Below are 13,975 nucleotides of genomic sequence, written 5' to 3'. Positions count from 1 at the left end.
TACTCATATTTTCCTAGAATTATTCAAAGACTTGGTTTCTTTTCCTTTTTGGCTGCTGGGCTGGTAGTTTCTTTGCTTTGCTTTGTTTCTGTAATGATTTGGTCCTTGTGGACATCTGCAGTGGAGTGTCCCAGAAGCATCTCTTTTCAGATTGTCTCTGCTCAGTCATACATCTCACAAGTGTGTAGCGTGCAGTAGTTAAAAAAATGCTTGCCCTTTGCAATAGCTCCAGAAGATTTCTGAGTTACTAATTTAGTTTAAAAGGAAAATTTAAAGTGTAGCAGCATAAACCATAAAGAGGACTAGGTCAGCATTTGTATTGTATGAACACATCCATAATCACCCATGTGCCTATATGTATACATATAGTTGTGTGGACTTGAGAAAATACACTTCAGCTGCACACCTACACATTATTAATTCAATTTATTTGTTCATTCATTGATTGATTCATCTGTCTTTTGGGGAGCCATTCAGACATATAAGTAGGGTTGTTACATCTCTGTGTAGGTGTGTGCATTTGTAATTGGAGATAATAATAGGGTTTTTTTTATCAGACATCTCAACATTATTTCATTATTTGATTTCACAGTGTGCATTCTTCATGGTTCTTCACCTATTTTGATACTAAATGGGCCAGTAAATTATAAGCTTTATCTCCTAAACCCTAGAGTTAAGCAGCATCAGATACCTGAAGATGACTTGTATGCAAATTGGACTGAAGGAGGACTTTTTGGCCTCTGTTTCCAATTCCAGTATATGTTCAGCTGAGTAGAAAATGTTTGCTGCTAACCTCAGTGCTGAGCTGCCAGTTTATTGCACAAGTGATACACTTCCATACACTTGATGATGTGGTCTGTGATCTATGGAACGAGGAAGAGAGCACTGAGATAAACTCCAGATGCACCTACTTGTTATCCTGTGTGCTCTGGAGGCCTGGAACCATGCAAAATGGCATTTCAAAAGTCACTTGTAGGTCATTGCATGAGACAGTAGCAATAACATCTCTAAGCAGCTTCCCTCTGCTGTGAAAGTGTCACCTGCTTTTGCACCATGTGAAACACTGAACTGATCAAGAGACTATCTTTCACTGCAAGGTAAGCCTTCTCCTCTAGTAAGTTTACAGTACAGATGTGTGGGAATATTTATAATGCAAGCCCACGATTTTAACAGGTTATTAGCAAAGCACCAGTAGGGGGCCCGAAATGCAAAGACTACTTTGGGATTTGTTCAGGAAACTCTAACTATTCAGAGCTGAATTGATCAAAGATCAAACTTCATACTTAAAAAAAACCTCCACCCCAAAGTCCTCATTCTGCCTGCTTGATGTTAAATGGTAAAACAGCGCAGAAGTGAAAATATCCTGGAGCTCTGTATTATCTTCGTTATCTTCACTGGTGAAGTGAGTGAGTGAGAGGAGAGGTGTGAAATTCCAGCAGAGAGGAACATGCTGTTTTAAGTGGAAGTGCTGACATGCAGGCTACAATTAGACAAAAAATGACTGCTGACATTTAAAAATCATTACAGAGAGGAAATTGTGAGTGTAATTATGTCATCATTGACACTGCTCAAGTGTGCTGATGCATTTTTGCTGATCAAAATCAAGTGTTTATATTTGTAAACAGAATGCACTTAGCAACTCTATCAATGGAAATGTTCTAGACAAGAACTAAGAAAAATAAAGCCGAGGCACGTTGATGAAATATTCTTTTTCCCTTTCTTCAGTATTCTTTTTTCACTTTTTTCAGTATTTTGATTTCAGGTTCATTTCTTGTTAACAAATTTGTTTCACAGTATTTTGGATGACAGTTTCACTGGCTTTTCTTTGTACTCCCTCCCCACACATCAACCCCCCCCCCCCCGAATGATAGGCATGGCCATTGTAAAGGATACCAAAACCCCATTATTGCCAAGACTTGATGTGCTATGAGAGAGCAATAGACATATAATTAATATAAGTAATTTGGAATATAGTGTACTGAACATAGTGGACTACAATATACTAGAATCTGGCAGAGCACACCAGAATATACTAGAATATACCAGTATATAACAGGGTATAGCAGAGGGGAGGCCAGGCCAGGCTAGAAAAAAAATTACCTAGTAGAACATACTAGAACTCACTTAAATGTAGCTGACTACAGTGCAGTAACACTATACTAGACTCTAATAAATTATATTACAAAACATAATGTCATATAATATGTAATAGATTATCAAAGTATATTATGTTGTAGTGTAATAGAATACCTTGTAGTGCAGCAGTATATGATACAACCTAATGTAATATAGCAGAATTGATGAGAATATAGTAGCACATACTAGATTATAAGATATAATATAGTATGATATAACATTGACTAATATAATATACCATGATCTAATAACTAACAAGATAACATCATGTATGTTAATATAACATAACATTACCTTCTAAATTCTGCTGTTCAGGAACTGCAAAGACTGCTTAAAAACATCAGAATATTTAAGTCTTTCTGAGGGGCTTTAGAAATAGTCTAATACTGTATTTTGGGCAAAGGGAGACATGATGTCAGCAGGTGGAAAATACGTAAATGTCACCATTTACCTTGAGGAGCTTGTTGCCTCTGCTGATACCAAATTCTTGGCACCTATTTACTTAACACAGTCCTTCCTTAAGCTCTGTCAAAGGTCCAGTACCTATGATATGTTATCACTCAATGACAGGAAAATGACCGATGTGAGATATATACAAATGCTCGATTTGGAGCAGACAAAATATATGAAAGGGTATGGTTCTGGCTGATTCCAAAACCAGATTTCTTTTATCTTGGATATATAGGATAATTATATATAAACACAGTTCCAAAATATGAAAGTATAAGTGTTTCCAAAGGCTGTTGAGGGAAGAAGGTCTTGTTTTCTGAAGTGAAATGTCCACAACAACAAAAATGTCTACAAATGCTAGCTCTCCTGAGGATGCCATTTTGTTTACAGTATTCTGGAGCATCCTTATGGTGGAAATTAAGAGACTAAAAATGTTAATAGGAAGGATACTTAATAATGAGATACTCTACATTATCAATACAGTTATTGTCAGCTGTGGCAGAAACAGAAATATGAATATTGAATGTCAACTATTCGGGTTGAAACTAACAACTTCTCAGCTCTGAAATTCCTCTCAGGATCAAAATTCGGGTTTTTAAGAAACAAAAATATTGGTTTGTGTTTGCCTTTTCATTCTTTTCCCCTTCTCCTCTCCCACTTTATTAATTTTGACCCTTGGGAAAGGTTTTTTTTTGCAGTCCACCTATTAATTCCCTAGGTGTCCTCCTGAAGCCAGTTTTTCTTCTTTTGACACTGAGTCCATCACTTTCCATCACTGTCCCCATTCCCTGCATGTCAAAATGTATATCCAGTCAAATTGTGTTACCAGAATAACATCCAGCAACTCTAAAGTCACTACATCAGCAAAAGAGCTGCTTTCATAATATCATTTTATGATTGGATGAATACTGTAATTCCTTTTTAGAGTGATAAAGATTTCCATGTCAAAACACAGAATTCTTTGTGCCATTAAAATAGTAGAAATCAGTAGCTAGGAAACAACCTACAGTGGGTGACTTGGGAGAGGCCAGCCCTACAGGTGTTTCCAATGACTATTTATTGCATCAGAGAATACTAAAGAACCCATGAAAAAGTGAGTCAGAGAAAAAGGTAATAAGGCTTTACTAGTGTATGAAAATATGACACAAAGAATAGTATTATGTTACTGTGTTTTATAGTACAACACTTATAAGGCTACTTTCATCTTTATGTCCCTTTTTGCTAATTCATACCTTTTTAGATTTATTTTCTCTTTGGAATTAGAGTTTTACGTCTGTTATCTTGGTGGAAAGCTTACTTAATTACTGCTTGTAACAAGCTAAATAAAAACCATTTTCCTGTTCTCTGCTCATGTTTGAAAGTTGAAAAAATTAATCTTTCTCTGCATAGTAAACTGGTGCCACACACAGTTTTTAAACACATCATTACAGAACAGCTGAACTTTGAAACTTGGCGATGTCTAATATTTTTTTGTAATCTATCTCTAAGTATATTTGAAAGATATTACTTTGTCTGAGATTTTAATGAACACAAGATTTACAGAGTATTGCTGAGCACCAGGACTATCAAGTAGTTAAAACTTCATCCTACCAAAGGGCAGTAAACAGAAATCAGTACCAATAGACAGCCCTGTATAGTCCACCCAAATGTGAGGAATTCAGCAGCAGTTCAAGATCTGACCCCAAGAGCAGGAATGGAAGGGCCTATGAGAGGTCCTCTGGCACATCCTCAATGAAAAGTCAAATCTACATGATTTTATTATATTCTTTTATTTTTTATTTTTTTTTTATTAAGACCATAGGGGGCATTTCCCAACTTCCCTGATAAAATGCATCCATCTTCACATGTGGAGACCTTTACCTAATGTCTAACTTGGATCTTCCTAAATGTTACCTCTCTGAATACCTTCCATGCAGTTCTTTTTGCAGGATGACTCTTTCAGTCTTTGAGGTTAGTCTCTAAGAAAGCTTCTAGCCTCTATAACACAGCAGTATGCATTTTCTTTACTTCACTTGACAAGCACAAGGGGTGCTGGTCTCAGAGTATTGCTGGGTGCTTTGTTCGAGGGAGAAGGGAAGAAACACTTCCCAAATGAAACACTGCATCAGCACTGAAATTATAAAAAAACATTGTAAGCAATAACAAAAATGCAAGTCCTTGGAGACTGGAGGGTGTCTCCTTCTGTTGTCTGCATTCCCTAATATTCTATATAGTTTATGCTTTCATGGCAAAACAATTTGCCAGTCTCTCATTTGCTAAGATGTTGTTAATGTAATATAATGCAAAGTCCTGAGCTGCTGCTCTGATAGCCCAGCCATGTGAGCTGTTTCCATTTAAGCATAAAGATCTCTTTCAACAACAAAAAATAAGAAAGAAAAAAATAGCCATTTTTCAAGGTTTTCCTCAGACCACTTACTACAGTGATGTGTGACCTTCAGAAGTTACATGACAATGAGTAAATCCTAACATTGAAAGACATCAGCAGTACTGTGTTCTTGTGTAATGTATTATTGACAAAGCCAGTGCAAATGGGTGTAGTAACAGTGTTCAGAAGAGTCCTTCTACTGAAGGACTTTGGGTAGGATAATAGTTGGAGAGACTAGGTAGTAGTTACAGTAATCAATGCAATTTCATATTGGTTTGTTTAGATGACGTGGAATGATCTACCCTGTCAGCTTTCAGATAGGGATCAAATTTTAAGCCCTTTAATCTCCATTGTGAATAATTATCTGTTCGGGTTGTCTTTTCTCATCACCATACCAAGCTAGAGGATTTACCAATACACCTAAACAAGACAGTATAATCATTAAAACAGAGCTCTATTTCTTGATGCTACTGCTATATAAATGTTAAGTAATAGTAACAGAAAAGGGTGTTGGCTGATTATGTTGTTCTGATTATGGCATACTGTAATAATTATTCCTTGATCTGTTTTAGTTTGAAAAGCTTCAGCTGAGCCTGTAACTAAGTTACACTGTCATAAATGAGGCTGTAGAAATCAGCCTTTACAACTGTTACATCTTGCAATTCCATGAATATAACATGCTTTTTCTGCTGCACAACAAATTTAATGAATATATGACAAAGTGTAGATAAAAACATGCAGAAGCAAGTCTGAGGACCACCCTGGATCAAATAAGAACAATTTAAAATGGAATACGATGATGTATCAACTAAAGATTTTCAGCTATAAAAAAACCCTCATTCTCTTCCCCCACAGTCAAGTACAGCCTAAAAGATGATCAGGAAATCTGAGAATGTGGGAGCAGAATAACAATCCATCAAAGAACGATAAGAAAAAGATAAGATGCTATCTAAATTTGATTGTTGAAACATTTTTGCTTCTGAAAATACTGCTAATTAGCACTATTTACTCAGGTTTCATTAATTAAAATTCAATTGTTATACATGTGAAATAAATTATGCAACTTGTAAATCTTAATTACATTGTAATTTGGGATAACTTTATGATTCTTTCATGATGCCTTAAATCAGTGGAATGTGGTTTTCTATTTTAGAGTTGATCAGAGCTGGTAACACTGAATATAATGCACTGCTGGTACATTTAGGGAGAATTGAAGCAATTAATTATAGTATTTTGATTATTGAGTTTTAAACACTAGTATCCATAAACCAAAAAATACAGCAGTATTTGTATGTAATATGATTTTATTACTTCATGCAGCAATTGCTTCTAGTTAGACACTTAGTATTAATTATTCAAGCATGAATCATTCATATGCCAGCGGTTTATTTCCATCAGAACAGTGAAGCAGGTTTAGATCTAGGCACAGATGAAGTTGGCAGAAGCAGCACTTGCAGTGAAACAGATCAGGAGGCTTGGATGTTCTAATGCCAAGGCATTTGTTAACCTGGTAGGTTCACCATGCTCAGATAATGTAAGTCAGTATTGTTTATGGACATTAAAACATTGCATCAATTTAAGCCAGCTGAATTTCTGGCTTCTCTTAGCATCTGTTCATCCTCTTTGCTTTTAATTAACTGACATTGGCATCCCTGGTGAAAGCAGTCCTACCAGAGGGAATGAAAGACCCATAAATCAGCCATATGACAAGGTACCGGGCACTGGTAAAGCTTCAGCTTAAGTATCAGGTCCAGCAATGAACAGATGACTTCCAGAAAGTTAAGTGACATAAGAGAGTGCTATTAGATAAGAGCTCTGAAAGGAAACAAAAATCTAGAAAATACAACTTGGGCTTAATAACTGGAGAAGAATTGTGTAGAAGAGATGGCTGGGATAATGGAGTGTACACAGAGGAAAGACTGGTGTGAAAATCATGAAATGTGCTTAGCAGATAGGAAGACAAGTGAGATCAACATAACAGGCAGCAGGAAAGGCTAATACTGGACATTGGGAAAAGTTTTCTAATGCTAAGAAGAAGCTCAGACACAGCTTCCTTTCTGGGGAGCTATGGAGGTGTTCTTTCACAGAGGTTTTAAGAATAGGCTGGACGAATGTCAATTGGAAATGAAACTGATGCAGCAGGGCCTGTGTTGGGGCAGTCTTTAAATGACCTCAGCATCTTGAGCTTTCAGGGATGCAGAACGTGCTCCAAACTCCTGCTAAGCTAGGAGTTCTTGCAAGAACTGGCTTTCACTAATCCTCTGCTTCTTTGCACCCTAGGAAGAGGTGGTATTTCTGCTGGGACAATACACAGCTCCCTAACGAGTACACTGAATTGAGGCACTTCCCTAGTCAGTGTGCTGTTGCCATTGATCTGATACCTATGCCCAGCATACAGGTCTGGATTATATTATTAAGCAAGGCTGTAGTACTGACCTTTTAGATACCTGAATCCTAATTATTCTTAGACCTTATCCATAATGCATGAGCCAGAACTTGTAAATACCAAGTTATTTTTCTATTGGCTTCAGGGATCCTTTCAACAAAAATTGAAATACATCCCAACTGAGGTGTGAGAAAGTTGGATTGCCTGCTCCTCACAGAAAGATAACTCACAAGTGATTCCACACAAAGGTGTGCAGTCTTAGACCCGAGCGAACCTGGTGCATGATCTTCACTAGAACACATTTGCTGCTGTAAACGGGTGGGACACTGCAGATCTTTTGCAGCCTTGGTTCTGGTTGTCTTGAAGGTTTTCACTGTGCTGTTCAGGTACGCCACTCCACAAATCAAAGCTCACATTGTGCTTCAGTGTGATGCTGGAGGCTGATTCAGGTACTCTGCCCTGTGTCTATTTTAAGACTACGCTCTTCCCTAGCCTGCCTTACAACATCGAGCCAAATTCCCTTCAGAGCTACATTGAAATGGTGCTACCTCTTGGGCTACTGGAGCTAGTAAATAAGTGAAATTAAAAGAGAAATTAATAAGGCAGCCTCAAAAATCTCTGGTTTTAGTTTTGGGGTTTTTTCCATCTGCGTTTACTTTAGTATTTCAAGAAGAAAAATTAAGATATAAGGAATAAAGTTGGTGGTATAAACAACTCCCTAGCAGCTCTATTTTTTTCTTCATTAAGAGAATGCCTGCTCAGTAGAAAACTCTAGAGCTTATTGCAGGAGAGATCCACCAACCTACTCCTGTTACTGGTTGCATGACACAGTGCTTTATTTCACTGCAGCTGAACATCTCTGACAGCCTGTTTTAAGCAGTCACTTTGTACATTAGAGTTTAGAAATGTTTTTCAATTTCATTGTAGAGTAAGTAGGAATATGCTATGAGTGTACTTGCAAGTAAAATTGAGGCAGGCTCTGGTTTGATTCTGGAAGGTTGGCTACAAGCCCTGCAGCTGAAATTTTCAAAATAAAAGATCCTCACCAAATGCATCCTGAAAGAGTAAACAGCCAAAGCAGCTTTGAACTTCGCTTTGTGCTTCTCTTGTTATAGTTATCTATCTGACCCAGCCTCACACTCCCCACCCTCTAACTCTGTTAACAGGTCACCACAGCATAGTGTTACATGCTATAACCTTGCCCAGCCATTCGTGCTTAATGTGGTCACAGCCTGATTCCTTACAGTGTTCTGGGACTCCTAGCCAAATTTCATTGCTACCAGGGGAAAAAGTAAGCTTGACAAACTGAACATTTCCAGTGCAATCAAAGGAAGACAGAGTTGTTTTTCACTCCAAATCTACACGTACACACACATATGTGTGTATGTATATAAATGCACTTGTATATGTGTATAATATCTTTCTAGGTGAAGGCTTCTTTATGTTGCACTTAAGACTTACAGTGTTCTGAGAGAAAAGCAACTATTCCCCTTGTCAAAGCCACAACTCAGCCAGTCAGTTCAGTATGAGAACATTAAGTGAGCCATTTGAGATGTGTGATATTTCAGCTGCACAGCATCCGATTCATCATATGCTTCAGAAATATATTATGTACAGCTGGAAAAAAACAGAAGCTGCAAAGGCAAGAGAAATCAATTAGCAGGAAAGCCCATGTATGAGAAAAGGCCTGCACAAAATCACCATGTTCTATTTTGAGCTTCCTAAAGTTATCTCCCTCTTTTTGGGTGATCTTGAAACACAATCTCTATATTTGGATAAAAAGATAGGCATATTCTAGTTCCCTAATTAGGGACTGATAATTTAACATAACACTGAAGGACTTAAAGTTACACAGTAGCACTAAGCATAAAGTTGGCTTTATATCCTCTTCTCCACACCCTAGCCCCACCAAAAATTTCAGTTATGGCAAGCCTCAATGTTAGGAAAGAGACTGTTATAGTTTGCAAATAGTTTCCATCCTGGAAGAAGGCGCACCCAACAGAATTTAAACAATGCAGGCTGCAATCTCAGTTACAGTGGCATAAATTAGGATCAATTCCATTGAGGTCAGAACAGTTATATCAGTGTGAGACACATGAGGACTGAGCCCGATTAACTGCAGAGGAGTTAATTCTCATCTACTCTCCTGTAAGTCAGAGCTGAATCTGGCCCCTGTCTTCCAGTTGGACTCTATCCACACAGTGGGTCAAATCTGGCTTTGAATTTCAAGAGAATAAATGTGGAGATGCTGATTTTATTGGAGCAATTCCCCATTACAGTAGTGCAAATTTTGGCCCAGAGACTATAAAGAGTCTCAGCAGCAGCTAGCAGTTGAGGTCCCAACATGCTTTGGCCAAGGTGAACATTCTGTGTGCAGAGTCCAAAAGCAGTTCTGAATGATTTGGGGTAACCAACTGTTTGATCAAAATTATCTCTCATATGGATGAAGGCAGCAATTCCAGAAATAAAGTGGACATATGGGACACGCTTATCTACCTAGTTTCTCTCCCACCCCCAGGAATATTTTTTGACTTGTTAACTACTGGAACCCAATCCTCATGTAATACAGGAAATGTGTAGCAGTGATACCAATGACCTTAGTCGAGTGCAAGCTGTGAATAGCCCTGGTGAAGCTGAGCAGGCAGAAAAGACAAAAATGTTGGTATGCCAGCTGTTTACTTCTAATGCAGGTGAATGGCTTTTAGAAGTATTTAAACCAGTTGGAGAACACTCAACCCAATCTTCATTAATGGGGAAAATGGAAGGAAGGGAAGGGAAGGGAAGGGAAGGAAGACAATAAAACATTCAATGACAGCATATACTAATGTGAACAGCAAAAATTCTTCTTTCAGTGGCAGGTGCAGTGATATAGACAGTAGCAGAAAGGCAGAGCTTATGAAAAGGCTACAGAAACAGTTGTGCAAGCTAGAAGATTTAAATGGGCACTCAAGGAGCAGGAAGACTGTCCTGTTTGATGGAGAAGAAGAAGCAGCACCAGCTCAGGGTGCTGGGCTCTGTCTGCCACCTCTTATCCTAGATGAGTAAAGGCTGCCTCTTTTCTGCAGTGGCTTAGCGAAACTGAGTGCTCCATTAGCGTAACAATTATAAGGTAAGCTACAAGCTGTATACAATCAAGTCCCTATTAAGCATTCTCTCCCATTATTTAAGGTTGAACTGCTGCAGAGCTTAATGAATCACTGCTTTCTGACAAATAATAAGTATACCACACAAATGAATTTCAGGGGAAGTGAGATTCTTCCTGAATTCAAATAGAATTTAGCAAATCATTCCGGATAAAACAATGCAGGGAAACAAATTAAAACGTCAAAACACTTCACTTTAGTGTTTTCAAAATGGAGTGTTTCATTCCAGAATTGCCAAAACACTTCCCAAAACTTTCAAAACAAAGCTTTTTATCTGTCCATTTTAAAATTAGCCTAAATTTAAAAAGAAAAAAAGCTTTTTAATGTGTGAAACAGCACAAGACCAAAAATTAAGCCACTCCTTTGGAGCTGAACTAAATAGCTTGGGTTGAACACAAATGACAGTTTTCCTAATTATTTTTTACTTTGCCAACATTTTTTAAAATCTCAGTTTGACCAAAGCTAAAATACAAATCTGAAAAAAAATGGTGAAAAATAAAAAATCCATTACCAAGCTTCAGTTCTAGGTAACCTTCTGCCCAGTTAATGCCTCTTTGAGCTTAACGGAGCAGAGTCAGACCCTTTACTTTCCAAAAAGTATTTGAGCTTAACAATTTGGTTTTTAATTGGAAAAGCTGAAGAGATTTCTTTCTATACTGGTGAAATAATAAAGGTTCCATCTGAAAACTCACAGTCAGAAACACTTTAGCCATGCAAACACTAGATTTGGGTGCTTGAAGACATCGTTGTTCTCTGTGGAGCTGTTATCAGAATCAGCATCCTGCTTAGTCTGATCCTGGAGTTCATCTTCAGCCCAAGTTCCCTTGGTATCCACACTGCCCTGGCTTGGTCTCAGTCAGGCATAAGCCCTTCACAGAGGAGTGGAGGGAAAAACCAGTCCACATCCAAATTGTGCTTCATAGGCAGCATGGCTGTCACGTGCTGCAGCCATTTGGCTGCACGACCTTCTGTCCCTGCTTGAGCTCAGCCATGTCAGGCAGTAAAGATGTGGCAGTTGTCAACCTCCTCACAAAGAGTGTGGAAGTAAAGCACTGAACTGCCATCCTCCTGAGAGGTGCAGCAGCAGCACTCCAAATCAATACTTTCAGCCAGAAATATTTGGCTTGCAGGTGTTTGGCTTTCTGATGAATAGCTCTGATTTTCTACAGAGAGCAGATACTCTTTTTGTGGAAAAAAAAATTCTCACAAAATCCAATTTTCCCTTTAAGGAACAGATGGAGATGGAAAATTTTTAACCTATAAGGTGTATCAACATGTGCAGGTTTTTTTCCCCAACCAGTCTTTTCTGCATATCCATTGACATGCCTTGCTACAGAAAATTTCACTAAATGTCACTGGCTCTGAGTCCAAACCATTGCCCGCTTTCCCAAGCTCTATCAATAGATTTATTAAAAATGATTCCGTCTGTGGACTTTGCTTTTTCCTCATATACCAATCCCAGTGGAGGCAGAGTGACATATTATGCTATTGCATGTCAATCGATGTGCTGATCATGTTCCTGTGTCAGCCAATGGAAAAAAAAAAGGTACTTGTAAGTCCCTGTAGGCATAAAAAAATGCAGAACATGTCACCAGGAAAGGGGAATCAGCTTTATAGCTATCCTAAAGGTATAAAATATTTTATTACCAATTCACATGTGCAGACATTCTAGAATTTACTTGGCTCCAAAATAAAAAGCTAAGGCATATCATCATAATAGCAAAAGAAATCAACTATGCTTGGGATTTGTTATGATTCAATCAACAAAAGAAAGGAAATCCAGGGTCAGAGATCAACCCCTCCCCACCATCTATCACAACAGGTTACCATGCTTAATTTTACCCAGCTATGTGATATTGTGAGCAAACGTTGGAGGCTTGATCCTTAACTTTGAAGTTTTTTGTGGAAGTAAGCCAGAACCACAAAATTTTTGAAATGTAGTTTTTCTCTGTGAAAGTAAAACCAAACAGAAAGTTTTTGCCCTTCCAAGGGATGGTTTTTAAATTGTCTTTGACCCCTTTTCTTCATATTTGCATTGGCTCTGGTTATTTGATTAAAACTGCAGGAAACGTAATTCAAACAATTCTTTTTTAAAGACAAACAAGGAAAATGTTTTTTCTTTTCTCCCCAAATATCTCTTGCCTTTTTTTATAAATGCCCTCCAGATTTGGCTTGGCATTCTTACATATTTCGGGATTATCTGAAAAATAATTCAACTAATACTTTACCTTGGCCCTGCTTTTTAGTGTTTTGATGTATCAGTATTAACTGATTTTAAGGGTTAAAGCAGTTTTTAGGAATATTTGATACAAAATAGGGGGTTTTGAAATCAAAATCAAATAAGTATATACACACACATATGTATACATGTATATACTTACATATACATACATGCACATGTACATACATACGTGTATGCAGCCCACTGAAATTAATCCTAAAAATGTAACATCTTCAACTAGCCACATACAGTAAACACATCAGTCATTACTTTAAAATTCTGTTGACCTTGGTGATAACTTTTCCTGAATAAAGGATATTGACTCTAGCCACAGTGAAACTTAGTGAGTTTAACGAAGTACTTTAATATAGCAATAGCTAAATTCAAGAGAACTTCACAGAGGGAGGTTTCAGTGGCTGATATGAAGGTAGGAAGTTTTCATATCAATAAATATGGTGGTATCTGACATGTAAAATGTTGGAATAGTCCCTTGGATACTGCTTCCCTCCCACTAATATGTTGGACAGTTTCAAAGAACACCATATGCCTGTCCGTAGAATGAGTTGGAAACCAATGTAAATAGAGAGAGAGAGTTCATTTTGCAGCCTTGTTTTCCCTATATTCCCTCTATCCCTGGGCTAAGGGTTACTGGTATGTACAGAGTAATGGAAGAAGGAAAGAGCCCCAGGGAACAGGTGGAAGCAAAGAGTCAAAACTGAAGTGAGGAAGAAGGGAAAGGTAGAGAAAGAGTTGTGAAGAAATTATGTGAAATAGAGGGCAGATTAAATAGACTAGGGAATTGTCCAGTGATGCCAAGGATATGGTGGTGTTCAGAAGTGACAGCAATAAGAGGACTGCGTTTCATGGAGATGTGATAAAGAAAACTGTAAAGATGAGTTATCTCCATGTCTAGAGATACACAGGTAGTGACAAAAGCACAGGAAGATCTGGAGCAAAAGGAAAAGAATCAGGCTATCATGCGTTATTAGTCACTGTTAGAGAGCCAGAACTAGGACCTACATGCCACTCTGCTCCTATTGCTGTGCCACTATGTGAGGCACAGTAAGGGAAAAGAAGGGAAGTAAACTTCGCTTTTAAGCCTATATGTCATCTTCAATCCAAACTTCCAGCCAGTTCTTCAACTCCTTCTTAAGATCTGACTGGACAGTATGGCTTAGCTGGTCATGGTGCAGATAAGCCTGCAATCTCTTCAGAGAACAGCAGGTAAATTTAGGTAAGCTGCTGCAGTTGCTTTCTGATGAATTGAGGGTTTT

This window comes from Melopsittacus undulatus, chromosome 6, assembly GCF_012275295.1.
Source record: "Melopsittacus undulatus isolate bMelUnd1 chromosome 6, bMelUnd1.mat.Z, whole genome shotgun sequence".
Lineage (NCBI taxonomy): Eukaryota > Metazoa > Chordata > Aves > Psittaciformes > Psittaculidae > Melopsittacus > Melopsittacus undulatus.
Note: the sequence above shows the minus strand (reverse complement) of the source record.